Below are 15,320 nucleotides of genomic sequence, written 5' to 3' on the forward strand. Positions count from 1 at the left end.
AACATTTAGTGTAATTAAGTTCAATGTTTTTCTGTACAAGTGAAATGTGTGCATGTATGTGAATAAAGTATTAAGTCCACAGAAAGGATATCTCAAGAAAGAAAATGTTAAGACATAAATTAAACACTTGCCATCTTGTTTTTTCTTTATTTTTTATTCATTTGCAATATAGCAACACCTTACCTTCTTCTGTCATTGTTTTTATTGGTGGCTATATAGTGCAGAACGGTTTCATGTCAAGTCTTTATAATAATATTTTTAGTGTGAAGAATAATTTAGCTGATACCCTGATATCCAATAGCTACAAAAGTGATAGTCAATGGTGATATGTGTCAGCTGCTGTTATAGTACAAAAGGCAAATAATAAGTACTTTTGGTCATTTCTGTTACCTTATTTTCTTTTGGGGATTGAATCAATATGGTTACAACTTTTAGAATGTCTTATTTATGGCCATTTTCTTAAAGGAAGGCACATTATGAATCAGGTCATTTATTTTATACATTCCTACAGAGAAATGTAGCCCTTTCAACATTTCTGAAAGAAAAACACATATCAGTGTTTCTTACACAGATACATAGGGGAAGAATATCTTCTAATCTCCACCTTCGTGTAATTCCATTACACTTAGCCACACTCTACTGAGAGAAAGTATAAATATACACCCCAAAGCATACAATTTTTAAAAGAATCTATGTAATCCAGATTTATATTACAATTGTTGATATGTTGTAGTTTAATTGGCAATGTTTTCTTTCTTAGCAATTCTTTTTTTTTAATAAATTTATTTTTTATTGGTGTTCAATTTACCAACATACAGAATAACACCCAATGCTCAAAAAATATGGAACGCTTCACGAATTTGCGTGTCATCCTTGCGCAGGGGCCATGCTAATCTTCTCTGTATCGTTCCAATTTTAGTATATGTGCTGCCAAAGCAAGCACTTTCTAGCAATTCTTAAAATAATGTCGCCTCTTATAATCAGAGATAGCTTAGATTTGATGAATTAGAGTGAATTAAAGCTAAAGTAGCATAGGTTCAACCTTAACATAATGATCAAGTCAATGACATGTTCCTCTTCCATTTATATGCAGTTTAATTTTTAAAATCTGATTTAATAAATACAATATATCCCCTATAGCATTCAAAAGCTATTAGAAAGATGGTTGTTGACTGCATATTTTATTGCATTAAATCAACACATTTTTTGTAGCATCAACAGTCTCTGTTACTTCCAGCCATGTCATCTGTGAGATTCCACACATAAACATCTTTTAAAATTGGGGATTGAAATGTAAAAGAGTCCAGAATAATCCCTCTGCCCATTCTCTTAATCATTTCTGGAGTCTCTGGCCCCATTTTGTTGAATGTATGTCATAAATAAGAGAAAATAGAGGAAACATAAAAAGTAGTATCTAAAGAGATTAAGCATAAAGTAGATACCACCTTAGTTTTTTTGTTTTGTTTTCATTTTTGAGTTAGGGGAGTATAATGGAAAAAATACATATTCTTTATTTTTTTCAACAAGAACATTTTTTACTTGAAGCATACTTAAGAATTCATATTCTAACACACTTTCAGTGATTTAAATGTGTAGATAAAATAAAATATATTAAGTCAGAAACCCAATTAGGTAAATTAAATGTACTTCCCAAGCATTTCTTCAGACTGCTTCTTAAAAGCTTGATTAAGGATATAACTGGCATGTGACAAAATGTTTAAAGTATGCAATGTGATACATTTTAACATGTATATGTCCATGAACCTTCACATAGCCATAATATGAACATACCTATAGTAATTTCTGCATGTACATTTGTACTATTTCCCTTCTTCCTATCTATGCTTTCCTAACCCCAGGAAACCACTGATCTGATTTGTGTTCTGTTGCTATAGATTAGTTTGCATCTTTCTAAAGTCCTGTTTAACCAATAACACAATATACACTTTCTTTTTCTGACTTATTTTACTTAGAATAATCATTATGAGTTTCACACAAGTTGTTAGGTATGTCAGTAGTTCACTCCTTGATATTGCTGAGTGGTATTCTATTTTATGACTGCATCAAAATGTGTTCATGTATTCATCTGTTGATAGACATTTCAGTTGCTCCCAAGTTTCATCTATTACCAGTTAAACTTTCTGAACATTTGTTTACAAATTTTTGTATGCACACAAGCTTTTATTTCTCCCTAAATAGCATATTTTCTCTAAGTACTTGAATATATGTATCCTAATTGAAATAATTGCTTAATGTTCTGGTTTAATAATTCTATTGTATGTATTCTTTTTGTGTTCATTTCAGTTCATTGATTTTGTTCCTATTATGAGTTATAAGTTTTTATTTTTTTTGCATATCTGGAATTTTTTATTGGTGCCAGATATTTGAATTTTACATTGTTGGATGTTGTATATTTTTATATTCTTGATCTTTGTTCTGAGATGTGATCAACCAACTTGGAAACTATATGATTCACTCAGGATTTTCTTTTGTGCTTTTTTAAAGACCTGAGCAGCAATTAGTTTAGGGGTACTTTTTTCTCCCCCACCACTAAGGCAAGACTTCTTAGTGCACTAGAAAATGGCTCCTAAATTATGACATTGTCCACTCTGGCTATCAGGGTAGAAACTATTCATATTCTGGGCATATTCTGGACACTGTTTCTTCCAATCCTTTTAGGATGCCCTTTTCCATCTGTAAGTAGTTTCCTCATATACATATGCTGATAAGTACTAAACAATACCCATGGAAGGTCTTCTGTGGATCCCTAACATTTTCTCTGTGAAGCTCTCCTCTCCAAAGTCTATGAATTCTAGCTGCCTTAGCTTCCCCAGACTTCCAGACCCATGTCCTCAGCTCGAGAAGGCAGTTGAGTTTTGCATGAGTCTTCCCAATTTTGCCCAGAGAGCAAATGGAGTCAGTTAGTTATATGCTCCAAGTGCTTATTTAACTTATTTCAGGGATCATTATCTTTTACAGCCTGATATCCAATATTTTGAGATCCATTTTTGTCACATATATTTGTCAATTTTTAGCTGTTTCCTTCTCAGGCATTTGTAGTTACTCAAAAGTAAGACTACCTTAACTATCTTCATAAAACTGAGAAGTTAGAAATAAAACAATCTCCATATGGAATGTAGTATGCTTTACCTTTATTAGAAAAAAGTTATGGCCAAACCCTAGCAAGAAAAAGATAATAGAACATTCCTTTGACCAAATCCTTCCTCCAAGAGAATTTAAAACAGAAAAGGTAAAAAAGTAGTTATCTAATTTCCTACAATTCTAAACACACACACAGATTAAATTCATAAGAACCTATAAATCTTCTATAGTTGAAGCAGATTTTTTTCAGTGCCAAGTGGCAGGACAAAACAACAGCTTTGGAGTTTGAGATACTTAATTTCAAATATCAATTCAATTATTTAGTGGCTATATGATATCAGATGAGTTACCCAATTTGTTTTATTTTTTTAATGATAAATTTATTTTTTATTGGTGTTCAATTTGGCAACATACAGAATAACACCCAGTGCTCATCCTGTCAAGTGCCCCCCTCAGTGCCCGTCACTTTGAATCTCATTTTCAAAATCTATAAACTAGAAATAACAATATCTACCATATAAAGTTACTATTAGGTTTCATTAAGAGATTCAACATGTAAAATCCTGCCAATTACATGTTAAGTCTTCTTTTACCCTAGCTCTCTGAAATTTTTGTGAAGCATTGTATATTTTAATTCAATTGTCTATTATCCAATATTTTGATTCTTTATGAATTACCCACCAAGATACAGTCCATTTCTGAAGCTTTTCCTAAACCAGGAATGTTAGCATTCTATATACTTCACTCTCACTGATACCATTTAGCTTGTCATAGTTTTAACTAAAAATGGATTATAGAAAATTCACTCTCTGGATTTCTACTAATAATATATATTGCCATGAGACTTACCAGTCCAAAGAAACTCTGAATCTATAACAACATTTCTATTGATGTGAAATATGGGATTTTTTGTCAGTTTTATCATTCTGAAATATGCTTCCAGATTAAAATCTTCCTTTTTTCCTCATGAGTTTAAAGACTATTTTCTAGAAATAATATTCCATAAATGAAGAGTAACATTTTTACTTTGGTTGATAATATTTAAATAATTTATATCATCATTTCTGCATCAGATTTGATATACCAATTAAGAGAATAACAAGAGGCCAAAATCTTAAGTACCAAGAGTCACATATTTAGGAAAATACATACAAATAGATAAATACTACTTCACCATTAGTTTTAATAGCTTCATAACTATTGCCATAAGAGCTATAATGATCTGGGTATAAGGAAACAATGGTCAAACAAAAAAGGCTTGTGCCATATTCTGGTTTTAATTACAATATGGGCTGGATTCTTCTTGACTAAAAAGATCCTCAGTGACTTTAGAGTCGATAGGTAATACAATATTTTTAAAAATGCAACTGAAATGTAGGTACATATGTGGTACAATTTTTTTTTTAAAAAAAAAGGGACACTGAAAGGCAAATTTGAAACTGCTTCTCCATAACTGAGGTAGACTATGGAGTAATCTACCCTTTATATGATTCATTGACTATTTGTGCCTCTTTGCTTTTGTGAACTAAAAAATGTTCTAATAAATCATGTAAATTTTAAACATGTAAAGATTGGAAATAAATATCCACAGCCCTTTCATTATATCTTTACAACAAAATAATGACTAATATTGTATGTTAAATAATTGTTCAATATCTGCTTATGTCGCCTACTTAAAAAAAATAGAGTAGGGATGCCTGGGTGACTCAGCAGTTGAGCATCTGCCTTTGCTCAGGGCATGACCCTGGGGTCCAGGATTGAGTTCCACACCAGGCTTCTCTACTACTTCTGGGAGCCTACTTCTCCTTCTGCCTATGTCTCTGCCTCTCTCTCTCTGTGTCTCTCATGAATAAATAAATAAAATCTTTAAGAAATAGAGTATTAAGGCTTATTCTATACTTTAATTCAAAACATCGTGCTCCTAATTATTAATTGAATAAGTGTAAACCCTCACTAATTGTTCTGGTCTTGCTTTGAACTTTAATAGAGGTTATGGTAAGGAGAAATATAATTAATTTGTACTAATAAAATCAATCATATAATCAATAATATGTGTTTTCATGTTTGGTGCACTTTTGCACTACCCATTTAAAAAGAATATGGCTGTAGTAGAGAACAGAATTTACTATCCTAAGAGTACATGAAAGCCATAATCTTCTCACTAACATGTTATCTCATCAGCATGGTATTTTAACCATCTGAGAGATTAAATTATGACACAGATTCATATAATTTACTGTGAAATACAAAAATGCCATGTGTTCCATAAATCTCATTTGTCCACTTCTCTCCATCTCTTCTTTATAAATATCCTAAAGAGCCAGAGATAATATACATAAATATGTATATTTGAAATGCACAAAAATAATGGCTTTAGAGTTATCTTTCTTTCCTTTGCTGATAGAGGATTGCTTAATTTCTCTTTTTTTATATTGTCAAGTTTTTATTTAAATTCCAGTTAGTTAACCTACAGTGTAATATTAGTTTCAGGAGTAGAATTTAATGATTTATCATTTATATGTAATATCCAGTGCTTATCACAAGTGCCATCCTTAATACCATCATCTATTTAACCCATCCCCCCCACCTCCCCTCTAGCAATCCTCAGTTTGTTCTCTATAGTTAAGAATCTGTTTATGGTTTTCTGCTCTCTTTTTTCCCCTTATGTCATTTGTTTTGTTTCTTAAATTCTACATCTGAGTGAAATCATATGGTATTTGTCTTTCTCTGACTGACATTTCATTTGGCATAATACTTTCTAGCTGCATCCACATCATTGTAAATGGCAAATGGCAATTCTCTTTTATGACTAATATTCCATTGTGTATGTGTGTGTGTGTGTGTGTGTGTGTGTGTGTATCACATCTTCATAATCCCTTTATCAGTTGATGGACACTTGGGCTCTTTCCACATTTGGCTATGTTAATAATACTGCTATAAATATCTGGGTGTACATATCCCTTTGAATCAGTATTTTTGTATCCTTTGAGTAAAAACATAGTAGTCAATTACTCAATCATAAGGTACTTCTATTTTTAACTTTTTGAGAAACCTCCACACTTTTCCAGAGTGGCTGTACCAGTTTGCATTTCCACTAACAGTGTAAAAGTGTTCTCCTTTCTCTGTCAGTTTTCTTACTCATAAAATATACAAAATTAAACGTACATCTTAGGCTTCTGTGAAAATTAAACAAGATACCAAATAAAAATTTGCAAACAAAGTCAAAGCTCAGTTAATAATAGCTCTATAATTGTTATAGTCCAAGAATCATAGATGAATCAAGAACTGGAAAAGCCTCATTTCCCAAATACAATCATTCAATAAATTAAGACCTAGGTAGAAATTAAACAACTGCCAAGAATCTCCCATAAAATCACAAAACTAGGTCTAGGATCCCCAATGCATTGCTATTTATCTATTATACTTTCCACTCCACCAGTGTATAGACAGTAGGTTTACATAAAATTCTGGTGGCTGCTAAGATCAATGTTATTGTATTTCCAACTAATTGATGGAGAGATACACAAGAAAGCAGAGATTTTACTTGAAACAATGGTTCAGGAACTTGGGGAATGAAGATTCTGAGAAGACAGTCATTCTAAGAATGTTATTGTAGGATGATTAGTTACAGAAAATCAGGTTATCTATTTGAGTGCATTAAATGCTATTTTTTTCTGCAATGGAACTTAGTTATTATATTAATTTGAATTTAGTTTTTTAAATATATTAAGCAATTATATTTTATTTTACCTTGAACTATTTTAAGTATTATTATAAACTTTAGTCTAATCCCTTAACACTAGCCAAAATGGGAAATTATTCAAAATGACAAGGTTACAAACAAAAACAACTAGAAATGTTCTAGAGAGAAAATGTATCTTTCTTATCCTTTTCTAAATTTAATTAGGAAATAAAACGTATTAAGTAGCTTTAGGTTTCCTCTTAGCAATGTATTGTTTGTAATAACTATTACTGAGAATTTATCACAAGAGTATGGATTTATTATGATTACATATTTATCCAAATTGAGAGTTTAAAGAGATACAGCACTTATAAATATATATGCACCCAGTATCAGGGCATTTAAATACAAAAAGCAAACTTGAAAGGAGAAATAAGCAACAATACAATAATAATAGAAAACTTTAAGGGGCACCTGGATGTCTCAGTTGGTTGAGTGTTCAATTCTTGATTTACATTCAGGTCATGATCTCAGGATTGTGAGATCAAGCCCCACATCAGGTTCCAAGTTCAGTGAGGAATCTGCTTGAGATTCTCTTTCTCCATCTGTCCATCCCCCACCCCTCTTTTTCTCTCTTTCTTTCTTTATTTCTTTTTCTTTTTTAAGATTTATTTATTTATTTATTCATGGAAGACAGAGAGAGAGAGAGAGAGAGAGAGAGAGAGAGAGGCAGAGGGAGAAGCAGGCTCCATGCAGGGAGCCCGACGTGGGACTCGATCCGGGACTCTAGGATCACACCCTGGGCTGAAGGCGGTGCCAAACCGCTGAGCCACCCGGGCTGCCCCTCTTTCTTTCTAATAGAAAGAATAAATCTTAAAAAAGATAGGAAACTTCAGTACTCCACTATCAATAACGAACATCCAGACAGAAAACCAAAAAGAAAACCCCAGATATGAACAATATAATAGACCACATGGCCATTTGGTCCTATACGTATATACATTCTACCCAACAGCAGGAGAATATACATTCTTACCAAGCACACATGGAACCGTCTTCAGGATAGCAGGTTTTTTTACTATTATTAATTTCTGATAGTCAGAGAGAGAGAGAGAGAGAGAGAGAGGCAGAGACAGAAGCAGGCTCCATGCACCCCATGCACCGGGAACCCGACGTGGGATCCGATCCCGGGTCTCCAGGATCACGCCCTGGGTCAAAGGCAGGCGCCAAACCGCTGCGCCACCCAGGGATCCTCCAGTCTTCAGGATAGATCACATAGTAGGCCACAAGCCAATGCTTAAAAATCTTAAGACTGAAATGATACCTAGTATCATCTCCACCACAGTGGAATAAAACTAGCAATAACAGAAGGGAAAACTGGAAAAATCACAAATAAATGGAAAATAAACAACACACCAAACAATCAATTGGTCAAAGAAAATATTCAAAATAAACCTTAGAAAATGTCTTGAGATAAATAAAAACAAAATACAACATATGAACACACTTATGAGATGCAGAAAAGGAGTACTAGGAGGGAAGTTTATGATAAGAAATACATTACAAACCAAAAAAAAAAAAAAAAGTGAAGTAACCAACCTAATTTCACAGCTCAAAAACTTGAAGAAGTATGAACTAAACCCAAAATTAACAGAAGGAAGGAAAGACCTTGGGATCATGACCTGAGCCAAAGGCAGATGCTTGACCAACTGAACCACCCAGGTGCCCCCATTATTATTTTTAATGCTAGGAAAATAAGTAAATTTTATAAAACAATGGTAAAAACATAAAGTCCATACCAGCCGATATCTCAAAAAGACTACCAAGTTTTTTTTTTTTTACCTGAATTTGATTCTTTGTCTAAGGTAATTAAAAATGATGGGATAACATATTCTGAGCTGTGACTCTTAGATCCTAAGCAGAAATCATACCATGGGAAGGCTATGAGTCAAGAATCTTGACGTTGGTCAAGAATATAAAGCAGAGGGATCTAGAGCTTATACTTAGTTAAATGCAGTTAATTTCTTCTCCAAAGGAAAAAAAAATAATCAGTCTGATTATTTGGTGGCTGAGACGGGGGGGGGGGGGGGGGGTCTCAAAAAAGAACCAGGCATCATTTTCTCTGATTCGACTTTTACAAAGAAAACTTTTACCTTCAAACATTTTGCATATTATGATTACCCACATTAGTGATTGATTTTGTTCTTTCTTTCTCTCTATTTTTTTTTTTTTTTTTGCAGGGGGGATATGAGATCACAAAAGAAAAATACCTTTCAATAGCTTTTTTATGATTTTTTTTAAATGTGCTTTCTTAGAGAAAAGTTATAAAACTTAGTTCTTTCAGTTTCTAGAAAAGATATACAATGTTTCCTTCTTTTATTGTGCAAATCACAAAGGAGCCATAACTGTATATATTTTCACATCAGATGTAAAATTCATGTGTCACTTGTGACTTATGCAAGGAAAATGGGAAGCTCCACTACACAGACCTACAATTTGTCTATAGATGGTGATTTGCAGTTGGGGAGTACTTTCCTTTGAAATCATTAAATCCTTACAGCTAAGTATTCCTTCTGCCTTGACAGACTCTACATATTATCTTATCCTATAAATAAAAATGATTTTTAAAAAATACCGTTAACGACTGCAACAATGGCCAAAGTTCATCCAACACTTTCCTTACTTTCTAGAACTACATTTGGAGGCCCCTTTTATCCTGTCACTTCAATAGCACATAACAAAAAGCTTGTGTCAGAATTTCAATGCAGCTTCACATCATCTTTTACTGTTATTAACAGATATTTTTGAGCCAAATGAATAATGCCATTCTCAGTATAACGTTAGCTAGAAAAAAGCCCCTTTATCTTCTTTAAGTCACATTGCTTATTCTACATGAAAGTCAAATGTATAGTAGAACAAATATAATTTCAAATAGGGAAAAATGTAACTGTGGTCTGGCTTACCATCAAAGCTGACATCTCTACTCATCCTTTCAGTATAGCTAAAATCAATCCTCTTTTTAAGCAACAATCTCACATTCATGTTATTATTGAAAAGAAAGTTGCTTTCAATAATATGAAACATTAAAATCTTACTATATGAATAATTTTTCAAATCCCAAATGCCTACAGAAAACTAATGAATTTTTCTTGATTTCAAATAAATTATTTGAAAGGAGCAAAAATATTTGATTTCCCCTACATCATCATGGACAAAGTAAATGACCATGGGGCATCCAAAATGCCTGTAAAAAAGTGAGGGACTTCCGGGTGACTCAGTGGCTGAGCATCTGCCTTCGGCTCAGGTCGTGACCCCAGGATCCAGGATCGAGTCTCACATCGGCCCTGAAGAGAGCCTGCTTCTCCCTCTGCTTCTGTCTCTACCAATCTCTCTGTCTCTCATTAATAAATAAATAAATCTTTTTTTTTTTAAGTGAGCACTGCCAGTAGGCTCATGATTACTATTTCATTTAATAATAGCATATGTATATTATTGTGTTCAGAAATCTTTCCAAATAGACTTTCAGTTACTCCATCAATACTTTTCAAAATGTTCACATTCCAAAGCTTCTAACAACTTAGAGGCAAATATTTTATGATACTAATCTTAAGAGTATGAGAAAGACAAAAATGGAAATAAACAGCATTAATTTGAAGATATCTTTATTTTTGAAGGGAAAATGTGCACTTTCCATAAGCTTGCCAGTGCTTTCCTGAATACATCATGCAATGTAGCATACCAAGTTTTGTGAAGTTCCACCAATCTGCCACGCTATCTCATAGTTTCTGTATTCATGTGCATGGATTTTACTGCCAAGAATATACTTTTGCTGACTGGCTGAATTTTCCTTAATCTTCAAGGCTCACCTCATGTGTCATCCCTTTGGGCTGCATTCCCATACCTCCCAGTCTAATATAAATAGTATTTTTTACTGTGTTCTCTTAACACTGTATCCTTCTGTATTTGAATCATTTTGTTCATCTTTTTTTGTCTTTCAAATTAAGATATGGATTTCTTAAGGCATTAGGTCATTCATTTTATTTGTCTTTATTTTGAATACAGGTCTAGCATAAAGTTCTCTTGATTTTTTTTTCCATGTTAGATCTCCTTTTTTCTTCTGCCATCAAAGCACATTTTTGTCTCCCTAGTACCAGAAGTGTTTTCTCATGCCCTTTGCAATCATATCTTAGATGTACTCATTCCTTTCTCACAGACTTGCCTTCAAATACTATTTTGTTTCTATTCATATTGGGTTTCTTTCCTTGGTAGATTAAATCAGGGGATGCATAGGAATTGAGATTTTATTACAGTTAAGTAAATAAAGTAACTTAAAATGGTTCAAGCAGGAGTCAGAAAGTCAATGGAATACCACTCAAAATTAAGACATGAAAAACAAGAAAATGAAGACTAGCATTTTAAATTGGTTGTGAGTATTTTTAGTAGTATATTCTTAGGTAAATAATTAAAAGGCAGCTATAATTCTATTTACTAAGCCCCCAACACAAACTAAGGTAGAAGTGATATAAAGATTAGAGACACAAGAAAAAGACACTATGCAAAATAAGTGTTTAGTAATTTTGTATTTCACTGAGAAAATATAGAAATTTACATACAAGAAAGGAATATTAAAAAGTGATTATTCTCATATGAAAAATTTACCTAAGTGATTATTCTCATATGAAAAATTTACCTGGTAGGCTTAATATCATAGAAGAAAAGATGAATGAACTTGAAGATAGAACAAAAATAAACTATACAAAATATAGTATGTAGAAAGCAAAAAACTTAATTGTGCTAAGAGATCTGTGAAACAATAATTAAATTATCTAATATACACAAAAGTTTAGTTTCAGAAAATAAGGATAGACAAAAAAAAAATTGAAGATTGTGGCCAAAAGTTGTCAAATGATGGAAAAATATGACTTCACAGATCCCCAAAGTTCAATGAAACCAAAGTAACATAAAGACAAAGACAAAGAAAAATGTTTCTAGACACACCATAATCTAATTACAAAAGACAGTGATTAAAAAATCTTTTAAATTAGTCAAAGTTAAAAAAAAATAAAATAAAATAGTCAAAGTTATTTATCTAGTGAAAATATTCTTCAAACTGAAAGCAAAATAATGATATTGTCAAACAAAAACAAAACTTTGAATAATTTGATGTACTAGCACTATAGGAATGCTAAGGAAAGTTCTCTAAGGCTAATGGAAAACTAATACTATTTGGAAACTAATCCCCACAAAGGAAAGAAGAACAACAACAAAAAAATGCTTATATGTATGCATGTGTGTTTGTGTGTGTAAATATAAAATGTATTTAATCTTTTTAGTTTCTCAAGTTTCTAATTCCACTTTTTTGTCTAAAGTAAAAATAATAACAATGTGTTGGAAGGTTTACAAAGTATGTAGAAATAATGACCATGATTAAGTATAGCACAAAGGAGAGAGACATGTTAGCATAATGTTCTCAAGTAAATATTGCAAACCTTAGAGCAACCATGCACACATTTAAAAAAAGAGCTGTACTTAATAAGACAATAGAGGACTTTAGTGAAATACTAAAAAAAAAAGATTAATAGAAAATAAGGCAAGAAAAGAAGGCAAAAGGAAACACTTTATGGGATAGACAAAAAATTCATAATGTTAGATTTAAACCCCAATACAGATATGAAATGTAAACTCACTGAAACACACCAAAAGCAGACTAGATGACAAAGCAAAACCCTATTATATACTATCTGCAAGAATTCTACTTTATTTTTTTTTTATAAATTAATTTTTATTGGTGTTCAATTTACCAACATACAGAATAACACCCAGTGCTCATCCCGTCAAGTGTACCCCTCAGTGCCCGTCACCCATTCACCCCCACCCCCCACCCTCCTCCCCCTCTACCACCCCCAGTTCATTTCCCAGAGTTAGGAGTCTCTATGTTCTGTCTCCCTTTCTGATATTTCTCACACATTTCTTCTCCCTTCCCTTATATTCCCTTTCGCTATTATTCATATTCCCCAAATGAATGAGAACATACACTGTTTGTCCTTCTCCGGTTACTGTGGCCAAGTTAAAAAAGGGTGTTGCCTGAGTTCTTCTCTGGGATTTTGATGGAATCTTGTCTCACATTTAGATCTTTCATCTATTTTGAGTTTATCTTTGTGCATGGTGCAAGAGAGTGGTCCAGTTTCATTCTTCTGCATGTGGATGTCCAATTTTCCCAGCACCATTTATTGAAGAGACTGTCTTTCTTCTAGTGGATCGTCTTTCCTCCTTTACTGTATATTAGTTGAGCATAAAGTTCAGGCTCCACTTCTGGGTTCTCTGTTCTGTTCCATTGATCTATATGTCTGTTTTTGTGCCAGTACCACACTGTCTTGGTGACCACAGCTTTGTAGTACAACCTGAAATCTGGCATTGTGATGCCCCCAGATATGGTTTTCTTTTTTTAAAATTCCCCTGGCTGTTTGGGGTCTTTTCTGATTCCACACAAATCTTCAAATAATTTGTTCTAAGTCTCTGAAGAAAGTCCATGGTATTTTGATAGGGATTGCATTATACGTGTAAATTGCCCTGGGTAACATTGACATTTTCACAATATTAATTCTGCCAATCCATGAGCATGGAATATTTTTCCAACTCTGTGTCTTCCTCAATTTCTTTCAGAAGTGTTCTGTAGTTTTTAGGGTATATTTTGAGAACCATTTGAATGGTAAATGGTTCTCCAACCTTTTATTTTCAGGTTGTAGGTGTCCTTCTGTCTAAAATGAGTCTCTTGTAGACAGCAAATAGATGGGTCCTGTTTTTTTATCCAGTCTGAAACTCTGCGCCTTTTGATGGGGTCATTAAGCCCATTCATGTTCAGAGTTACTTGAACTTCTTCTTAAAGGGGAGTTTTAAGAGTCCCCCTTAAAATTTCTTGCAGAGCTGGTTTGGAGGTCACATATTCTTTCAGTTCCTGCCTGTCTTGGAAGCTCTTTATCTCTCCTTCCATTTTGAATGAGAGCCTTGCTGGATAAAGTATTCTTGGTTGCATGTTCTTCTCATTTAGGACCCTGAATATATCCTGCCAGCCCTTTCTGGCCTGCCAGGTCTCTGTGGAGAGGTCTGCTGTTACCCTAATATTCCTCCCCATGAAAGTCAGGGACTTCTTGTCTCTTGCTGCTTTAAGGATCTTCTCTTTATCTTTGGAATTTGCAAGCTTCACTATTAGATGTCGAGGTGTTGAACGGTTTTTATTGATTTTAGGGGGGGATCTCTCTATTTCCTGGATCTGAATGCCTGTTTCCCTTCCCAGATTGGGAAAGTTTTCAGCTAGGATTTGTTCAAATACATATTCTGGCCCTCTGGCCCTTTCGGCGCCCTCGGGAACCCCAATTAAACGTAGGTTTTTCTTCCTTAGAGTGTCATTTATTTGCCTTAATCTGTCTTCATGGTTCTTTAATTGTTTATCTCTTTTTTCCTCAGTTTCCCTCTTTGCCATTAACTTGTCTTCTATGTCACTCACTCGTTCTTCCACGTCGTTAACCCTCGTCGTTAGGACTTCTAGTTTGGATTGCATCTCATTCAATTGATTTTTAATTTCTGCCTGATTGGATCTAAATTCTGCAGTCATGAAGTCTCGTGAGGCCTTAATGCTTTTTTCTAGAGCCACCAGTAGCTGTATAATGGTGCTTCTGAATTGGCTTTCTGACATTGAAGTGTAATCCAGATTTTGTAACTCTGTGGGAGAGAGGGCTGTTTCTGATTCTTTCTTTTGAAGTGAGGTTTTCCTTCTAGTCATTTTGCTCAGTGCAGAGTGGCCAAAAACAAGTTGTATTGGAACACGGGGGAGTATCACTGGTCCCTCTAGCTGGTCTTCTGGGGGAGGGGCCTGTTGCGCTGATTCTCAGGTGTTAGCACTTGGGGGAGCTGCTCTGCCCCTGCCTGCTGCAGGGCTCAGCGGGGGTTGTTTACCTCAGGAGGAACAGTTGCAGTTGCTATGGCAAGTCTGGAAGCCTGGATTCAGCCTCCGCAGGAACTACGGGGCTCGGGGCTCTCGGCTCTCCGTCCGCAGGGCCTGGAGGCTCCGGGGCGGGGCCGCTGATCTGCTCAGCTCCGGGCAGGAGCGTCCTTGCTGTCCTGGGCCCTCCCGGCCTCTGCCTGTCCCGGGGGGAGGCCGGATCCTGGGCTGTGTCCCGGCGCCCTGTGCTCCGGGGCCTGCGCTGTGGGATTCGCGCTCCCGCCCCGCAGCTCCCTCCCTGGAGCCGCTCCCGAGCCCCTCCGAACTGCTCCGGTGCGTGCTGCAGCCCTTAGGGAGCTCGGCGCACTCTCCTGCGCTCGCAGGTGTCTGTTAGTGTCCCAGGGAGCCCGAGGGCATCCCCGCTCTCCTGGGTCCTGCTCCAACTCCCTGCGAGCCCCTTTCCGCCCGCCCGGGAAGGTTGGTGCAGCTCCTGCTCCTCCGGGACGGGGCTCTTCTGTCCTGGGGACACTCGCCCCGGCCTCAGCCCGGCTCCTCGCGGGGCCCCTCCCCCTCGGAGGCCTTTTGTTTCTTTATTTC

The 15,320-nt window shown here is 35.2% G+C and overlaps 1 protein-coding gene and 1 non-coding gene across 2 annotated transcripts in view; one reads left to right on the forward strand and one right to left on the reverse strand.

The window, feature by feature from the left end:
* The window catches only part of CNTN5 (contactin 5), a 488,760-nt gene that overhangs the window by 191,973 nt on the left and 281,467 nt on the right, over positions 1-15,320 (forward strand). The gene's annotated exons all lie outside the window — the stretch shown is intronic.
* LOC129506833 (U6 spliceosomal RNA) lies at positions 837-943 on the reverse strand. The gene has a single exon (XR_008663867.1). It is a non-coding gene; the product is annotated as a U6 spliceosomal RNA (small nuclear RNA).

This window comes from Nyctereutes procyonoides, unplaced genomic scaffold (genome assembly GCF_905146905.1).
Source record: "Nyctereutes procyonoides isolate TBG_1078 unplaced genomic scaffold, NYPRO_anot_genome, whole genome shotgun sequence".
Classification (NCBI taxonomy): Eukaryota; Metazoa; Chordata; class Mammalia; order Carnivora; family Canidae; genus Nyctereutes; species Nyctereutes procyonoides.